This window comes from Callorhinus ursinus, unplaced genomic scaffold (assembly GCF_003265705.2).
Source record: "Callorhinus ursinus isolate GAN/ISIS: 27379988/994484 unplaced genomic scaffold, GSC_fseal_2.0 scaffold43, whole genome shotgun sequence".
In the NCBI taxonomy this organism is placed as follows: Eukaryota; Metazoa; Chordata; class Mammalia; order Carnivora; family Otariidae; genus Callorhinus; species Callorhinus ursinus.
This window is the reverse complement of record NW_027397105.1, coordinates 8,175,658-8,184,092: the sequence shown is the minus strand read 5'-3', so window position 1 is coordinate 8,184,092 and position 8,435 is coordinate 8,175,658. Positions and strand designations below refer to the sequence as shown.

The 8,435-nt window shown below is 52.9% G+C and overlaps 1 protein-coding gene across 1 annotated transcript in view; it reads right to left on the bottom strand.

Annotated features, from left to right (window-relative positions):
- Nucleotides 1-8,435, bottom strand: part of COX10 (cytochrome c oxidase assembly factor heme A:farnesyltransferase COX10) — a 125,769-nt gene that overhangs the window by 2,054 nt on the left and 115,280 nt on the right. The gene's annotated exons all lie outside the window — the stretch shown is intronic.

Genomic DNA, 8,435 nt, shown 5'->3' with positions numbered 1-8,435 from the left:
GGGGGGGGGGGGGGGGGGGGAAGCAGAGAGAGGCTGTGGTCAGAGAGGCACAGAAGCATCGTTTCCGGCCCCCGGTGCTCCCTCCGCATCTCCCGCGGCTCCCAGATCCCCTGCCAGTCTCTGTTCTCGCCTCTGCTTGTCCAGGTCAGCCTGGCACCGGAGACGAGCCTCCAGGACCCCCCAGCTTTCTCACCACCTCCCCTCTCCCCAAGACACTGAGCACTTGGGGCTCCCGTCCACGCGGTGCGCACCGCACGGTGAAGAACCCCAGAAGCCCCTGCACCGGCCGGGGGGACCTCCGTGGGAGGGCTTCGGCTCCACTTGAGAGCGAGGCGCTTGTGGGTAGGCGCAGGGCCACATCCCAAGCCGGCCTGGCCTTCTGGACAAGGTCCTTCCCCAGGGTGGCGGGCAGCTCCCTGTCCCAAGGATGGTACTGAAGGTAGCTGAGGGCCCACGCTCAGCACCCTGGCTTTTGTCTGCATCCTGACAGTTTCACAGTGGACTCCCAGCGCTTCCAGGGCAGGGGTCTGGCACGTTCCACAGAGCCTGCACCACAGGGCAAGCAGGCGGTACTAAAACAGCCTGTGTTCAGTAAATGGAGAGGCATAAAGGGACACGGTCCCTGAGCAGAACAAGAACTTGTCTGTGGCTTTGCAGGTTTTCGAGGAGGATGTATTAGGATCTCAAGCAGCATTTAGCCCCTCTGGCGCAGGGCCTCCCCTCACCCACGAGGGCGGATTGCAGGCCGCCACTTTGGAGCACCTACTAAGACAGAGACTTTCATGCAGTTTAGCTCATTTAATCCTGCCCATAGGCTGTTAGGTTTTATGCTCATTAAGTGAGCCAACACCGCTCGGAGGGTGTTAAATTCTACAAAAAGAGGTAAAGGAGGGATTCAGAACAAGCCTGTCTGATGTGGAGACCGGCTCCCCTACCACACTAAGCCACCTCCCCCAAGTCCTGACTGCAGGGCTGGCTCATTCCCATGCAGGCGATGCCTTGCCCATTTACTCATGCATGGAAGTGTTTGCTGAGCACCTACTACTAAGTGGAGAGCACTGTGCTGGGCGCTGGGGGTAGGATGGCGAGCACAAATCCACACGTGCCCCTCCTGGGGTGGGGGGGTTCACCAGCAGGGCACTAGATCAGGAGCCACACCAGTGAATCTACATCACCACTCAGCAGCTGTGCAGGAAAAATTCGTGCCATGAGGACACAGAACAAGACCCAGTTGAGGCGGGCAGAGGAGACGTCTCTGAGAAAGGGACGTCGGAGCTGAGCTCTGCGGGACGAGTGACCTGGTCCCCTGGGGGCTGGCAGAGGGAGAGGTCGTCATGAAGGGGCAGGAAGATGCACGGTGTAGCCAGGGTATTAAAAGGAGATGAGAACATGTGTTAGGATTCATAGCACTATCTATCGAAAGAAAAAAAGGTCAGTTGGCCTGTATGGTCATTTTAAAAAAATGTATCAAAATCAAAAAAGGAAGCGAGTGTGGCTGGCGGGGTGGGTGGGGCCCCCCCCAGTCTGCAGACTGTGCTAAGTCCTGGTTCCATCCTAAATGCAACAGGGAGCCGTGGAGAGATGGTGATGTGTTTAAGGCTGCGTGAGTGTGTGCACATGGGCGCGTGCGCGTGTTGGCGGGGGTGTGTGTGTGAGCAAAGGGCAGTGGTGTCACTTGACCAATCTGTGAAAGAACACACCGGAGGGGCCCCGAGAAGGCAGGGGAGGCCCGACCAGGGGCCGAGATGAGAGGCGACAGGAGCTGGGATCAAGGTGGTGACAGTGGGGTGGAAAGAGGACGAACCCGAGAGGCCTTCAGGAGGCCACGTGACGGGGAGTGAGTGTGAAGTAAGGAGGGAGGGAGAGGGAGGCATCCAGAGGGGCCCCGTGGAGATGCCATTCCTTGAGATGACGAACAGCAGAGGCAGGGAGGCCAGCGCCTGAGTGTGACCTTGAGTGTGTTCAGCCTGACACGCCTTTGGGACGTCCAGATGGCAACCAGGAGATCGTGAAGAGGGGTCTGAGCCGGGGTGTGTGTCTGGAAGCTACTCAGACCTGTGTCTACCACTGGGTAAACCCCGGTGTCCCACCATGACGTGCTCCTATGTTTTCTGCTTGAATGCAAATTCCTGAAGGGAACATTCAGTTTCCTTTGCATCTCTGGAATAGAATATAGAAAGTGCTCGATGCCACTGCAGTAGAGGGTCCTCACACACATCAGCAGGAGCCCACGTGTACAAAGAAAGGCTCTACTAAAAGCCACCTGAGGTTGCTGTTTTCCAGCACTGATTTGTGAACCGACAGGGCCAGCTACTAGGATTCTACCTCCCCTCCCCCCTTCCTCCGTCTTCTGGGACACTCTGCCTCAATGCCTTGCTCCTGACACCCAAGTGCCTCCTGGGGGTCCCCGGTCGGGGACCTGAGGGCTCACTAACCCACTGTGTCATCTACCCTGGCCAGCACCAGCCCGCACAGAGGTTGAAAATCTGTAACCATGGTCCTATTGCAGGTAATGAGCATCTTTTAAGCCCCTTGTCTGTGGGAATGTTCAGAGAAGGGGGGGGGGGGCGCACTACTGCTAAAACAGAACTCAGCAGGCGAGAAGGCAGTTTAAATAATTCAGAATTGTGCAGAAAACCAAGTTGGGGCTTCCAAGGTCCTGCAGGGGCCCTGTGGTGCCCACGCCGAGGAGGATCAGAGGGACTGAGCCTCTTTTAATCTCTGATCTGTATTCCTCTACAGCGTGGGATGCGCAGCGACAACAGGGGCAGGCTTTCTCGTCCCCTCCCAGACAGAATGGCGACTTTTACCCTTATCGTTCGGGGCAGACACGCGCCCATTTCTGAATTCACTGCGTCAGACAGTTGTGGCATAACAAGGAGAACTCGTGTGGGCGCAGACTCAGAGGACTGGGGGCCAGGTTTCCGATCCAGTGACGGGGTCTCATGGGTTCTGTAAGCCTATAGATTACAAAATAACCAAGACTCGATGCGCACGTCCCTGCTTCGGTAGGGTTGCTGCCAAATCCTTCCAATCCATTTTAACCCAGTCTATAAATAACCTGATACGTATATATTTTAGTTCATGTAAACATAACTCCAATTTTTGTGGTAATAATGGAAGCAGCTACTGTTCGTGGACTCCATTCCCTTGGTGAATAGATGGAGGGCGTCTGCCGTGTGCCAGGCACCATTCCAGATGCTAACGGGCGGTGGGGAGCAAGACCAGGCCCTGTTTCAGGTCTGGAGGGAGAGACAGACAGGAGCACTCGTGACAGTGATGAGTGCTGTTTACAGTCAGAACAGGGCCACACTATGGGGTGGCTGGAGGCTCACGGCTCAGGGAAGGCCTTCCCAAAGGCTGGCACCTTGCCCCAGCTAAGTGGAAAGCTCACCACTGGGCCACACGGGCATCTGTAGGCTGGACCAGGTGTCATGGGGGTGGCAGACACTGATCCTCATACTCAGGTGGGGAATACCGGGAACACACAAAGGTGAGTGTGTTCACGGTGGAGGCACAAAGAGCGCTATTTGGGGCTACTTTGAGTTTGAGGTGCCTACAAGACAACCCAGTTAAATGCCTTGTGGCAGTCACACGCCAGGCCTTGGGTGCAGGAATTATATGCACACTCATGCTCACGACCACCTTCCAGTGGGTGACATCACTCTCCTCTTACAGGTGGAAAGATTCCTTAACGGGCCCACCCAGGGATATTCACATATACCAGCACCTTCTCTTAGGAGGATGTTGCCCCCCACCAAAAAAATTTAAAAAAAATAAAAATTACAAAAAAAATAGAAGTTGCACCCACATCGACTGGTAACAGCAAACCGCTGGGCGCCCATTCAAATGTCAGTGTTGCTGGGTAGAGACAGGGCTTGCTGGAAGGAGAAACTGCATTTGCCGGTTTATCGGGGGGGTCCTGGGACCTTTAAAAAAAAGTTTGTTTCCGTTAGGCACAGTCTCTGTCTCCACAGTGAGTACTGTGGAAAGGGAAAAGACAGAAGAAGGTTGGACTTCTCCTTCGTATGCTATGGGAAAGGAGATCATACAGGACCAGTAAAGAGGGGGTGCTGTTAGATTCTCGGGGCCTTGGGGCACTTTTCAGGTCTTGAGCATGAGATAACGGGGAGCAACTGCTTGCTGTTCGGGACCGGCCTCACACCCGAAGGGTTTGAACAGATTTTGGGCCTCAGGGATGACAGCCGGGGCATGGGGCGGGGGAGAACAAGGCTGAGACGTGTCCTGGCAAGAGAGGACTCAGAACCGGGGGAGGGGGATCGGGTAAGCCAGGGCCCCGTAGCCCTTCTGCCATTGTGCTGCAAGAGCTGAGGAAAAGCAAAGTCGCCGGGAAACCAGGCTGGAAACGGTTAAAATGGTCCAGGCCCCAATGTGGGCTCTTGCTCACCTTTCTCAAAAGCCCGTTTTTTTTTTGTGTGCCAACTGGAGTGCTCTGTTTTGCTCAATATGCATTTTCGGTTATGCTTCTGCTTAAAATAACATAATTAAAAAAATCATTTTCATAAAAGTAGCATGCTGCTTTCTATGCGAGAGGAAATTGGGTGTGGGTTTGGCTCATGTCACAAATGAAAGAGCTTTAGAAATCACAGCTTAGCCTTAATGGATTGTAATCAGAAAACCACCACCCCCACACGGTTCTACTTGCTCCTACAAAAGATGTAAAACAAATTGCTCTCTTCATCAAGATAAGGTGAACCGGAACAGGAAGACTTGGATTAGTCCGGGGGCTGTGGTGGAACCCACCTTCCCTGTGGGGTAAACACAGAGCACTCAGTTTACTGACTCAAAGGCCTGCGCTCAGCCTCCCCCCTCCCCACCCCCGCCCCCACCCCGAGCAGTCTGCTGTTCCTGGGCCTATCTTCTGGGACCCACGATGTGACGATAGATGCAGTGTGTTCTCAAGGCCCTCAGCTGGAGTCTGGCCAGGGCGGGAGACAACACGAAACGGGAGGACGGCCTCTGAAGATCACCTTAGGTGGATGGCTTGTGGGGGACACAGAGGAGGAAGACCTAAGTCAGCCTTAGAGAGGTCAGGGGGAAGGCTTCCTGGAAGAAGTGATGTGTAAGGCTAGGTGGGGCAAGGCTAACCAATGTCTTCCTAGCGGCCCTTTGCAAATACATGCGTTTTAAAACCCTCTCAAAACATCTATCAATCATTTTTACACCATACGGACCGAGGGGCGGGGTGGGGGGGGGGGAACCTCAACCACTGCCACTTCTGCTCGGGTTGAGAAACACCTGCCCACAGCATCCATCCATCATTTTGTTGGCAAACCAACCCGAGGCAATTGCCAACCACACGGTTTCCCAAGAGGATGGAGACAGACATCTTCAAGCTGGAGCTCTGAGTCCCTGTGCGTGCTCTCCCAAAACAAAATTCCTTCTGAAACGGGGTTCAGTGGTTTCAGCTTGCTTCTTCTGCTGCCCGGTGGGCTCACATTCAACCCCTTCCCGCCTCGACCCCAAACCCATTCATTGTCATTCACTGCCCACCCATGGCCTTGAAATAGACAAAGAAACAGCTCCAGTGAACCTTGGTACGGGGCTGGGGAGGTCTGCCCTCCCCTGTACAATAGGCTCCCTCTAAATGTGGCCCTTGGTAGCTGGTCTGTTGCCAGGCTGGTTGTATTTGTGCTCTCAGGGGTACATGGTTATGTAAACTGGGGGCTGGCTGGGGGAGCAGAGCCAAACCCAAAGCTTCATGGTCACAGATTCCGAAGCCTTCCCTTTGAGGGTGAACACAATGGAGCTGGTGAAACAGGTCGGCTTCCACTGTGTAATAGACTTCGATGGCGCTGGGCATAAAGGGAAGAGGGTGTGGGGGCCAGTTGATCAACTGCGCACTGACAAAAGGCAAGACTGCGGGTCCTCTGAAAATAGGGACTGGAGTAGGCAGTGAAAGCTTGCCCTGGGAGAATTCTTTGGAAGTGACTCAGGAATGACGAAGAGGCCCAGTGAACAGGGCACAGGCTCCCTCCCTCCCTCACCATATCGCGCACCGCCCACTGTCCCTGTCCCCTGCAGAGTCACCTGTCCCCACAGAGTCACCTGAGGCTTCTATCTGAAGGGAGACGGGGATAAAGGAAGCACAGAGTTCTGACTCTGAAAAAAACTGCTCCCCTCTTCTTTTTTTTTTTTTTTAAGATTTTATTTATTTGAGAGAGAGAATGAGATAGAGAGAGAGCATGAGAGGGGGTAGGATCAGAGGGAGAAGCGGACTCCCCGCCGAGCAGGGAGCCCGATGCGGTACTCGATCCCAGGACCCTGGGATCTTGACCCGAGCCGAAGGCAGTCGCTTAACCAACTGAGCCACCCAGGCGCCCCTCTTCTTTTTTTAATCATTTCCCTACAGGGAAGTTTAGTTTGGGGCATCTGCAGGTTCTCTAAGAAATCCGAATGTTGGGCACCTGGGTGGCTCAGTCGTTAAGCGTCTGCCTTCGGCTCAGGTCATGATCCCAGGGTCCTGGGATCGAGTCCCGCATCGGGCTCCCTGCTCCTTGGGAGCCTGCTTCTCCCTCTGCTTCTCTCTCTCTCTCTCTCTCTTCCTCTGTCTCTCATGAATAAATAAGTAAAATAAAAAAAAAAAGAACTATATAAAAAAAAAAAAGAAATCCGAATGTTCTGTACTCCCCTAGCTCACATCTGAGGGCATTTCCGTCTTTCTTATCCCAATACTAATCTGTTCCCTGAACAGTATTGACTAAACGTGCATCTGGGGCCAGGCACCATGTCTACCTGGCATTATCACTTCCCTCAGGAAGGCACTGGCCGGGCTCCTCAAAAGCCCTCATCAAACTGGTCAACTTCGCGGAGCGCGCTTCCTCGGTCATACCAAAGGCGGCCTCCAATTATACCCAGTCTTGGGTCTAGCAACATACTTCTAGTACATTCTTTCTCAGCCTTTTGTGGGTTTTGTCTACGAAGAGAATAGGGCTCTAATACTGTTTGGTTTGCTAATAGTCCCATGAAAATGTTCCTTGTTCACCCTGTCTTTAAAAATATCATTTGTCGTAATTAATACGACCCTCTGAGGCTAGTTAAGGAAAAAAAATTTCACACAAAATGAACACAGACACTCACTTTCAAGTTTCATTTCAAACTGAACCCGTGTTCTTAAGGAACTCTTTGAAAGTGCTTGGGTTCAACAGAGCCAGGTACTTAGGAGGGCCTGGATAAATATTTGTTGAATAAGGGAGTGAATGGAACATTCCCTCTGTCGTATTCTCTCTTCTCATCCTGGAATAAAGGAGGTAAATAGAGTGAAACAGTATTTAACATTTTGTAGTTTACCAGCTGAGGCTAAAAAAAAAAAAAAAACTCCTTCTCTTTTTTTTGTTACTAAAACCATCCATCCGCCAAATGTCACTTCCTGATAAGGGCCCACGGCTGAGTTCTCATTTGTAACTGAATGCTGGCTGACATAATTAATGTTTACCACACAACAACATTTGAATTACAAACCCAAGGCAGTTTACACATCAACTCTACAAGACGGTCACCCTGGCCCATTCTACAAACTCCCAAAACCTGGGATAGGGTCAGATTGGGGGAAAATGACCAAATAGAATCAGAGCCTTTTTAAAGCCATGGGGGCGGTGGAGCGAGAGGGAGAGACTGAGAGAGAGAGAGGTGGCTTTGGCAAGGAGGAGGGGAAGTACTTTACCCTGAAGCCTCCAAGATAAACGAAAGTCGTCCCTGGAGGTAAACACTGTTGAGAAGCCTAATGCGTGTGGCTCCAGGCCCGCTGGGACCTGGGCGGTCTGCTCCCTGCACTTTATCTGCGGCGCCCCGGCCCCAAAGCGACCCCTTCCCCGGGTCCGTGCAGGTCACTTCTCCCCCCCCCCCCCGTTGTCCTGGCCACACCGGGGGCCAGAAAGCAGCCCTCCTGGTTGGCCTTCCTGGGTTTTTTATTTTTGCTGGTAAGCATTTTTAATGTTTTCTGCTAATAGCGGTTGTGTTTTTTGTTTTTTGTTTTTTTTTTTTTTAAAGAAGGCAAAGTAATTAGGCAGGTGGGAGAAAAGGCCTAACCCCGCGTTTCGGAGGGAAATGGACACAGGTACAGTCCCATTATGGTGATTACCTTTATGGCCGAGCTGGCCGCAAAAGGGGCTTTCTGAGCTAGGGCCCAGTGTATGACAACACAGCCCTGCTGGGGACAAAATCCCCACTGCGTGATGTTTGTGCAAAGCTAGCGCTTTCCAGCTAGAAGAGCATCAGCCGCGAAAGAGCAGATCTCAAGAACTCACATTGGTTTGGCTTTCCTGGTTTCTATCCGGTGATCCGTTTGGCTCCCCTCCCACTCCAAATCTGGCCTCCCTCTCCAAGTGTTGGGGTACCTACGGGGTGGGGCAGGCACACTCACTCTGCACCCACGCCACCCGGGGGGCAGCTAGAACAATGAGAAAGGAGCCTGG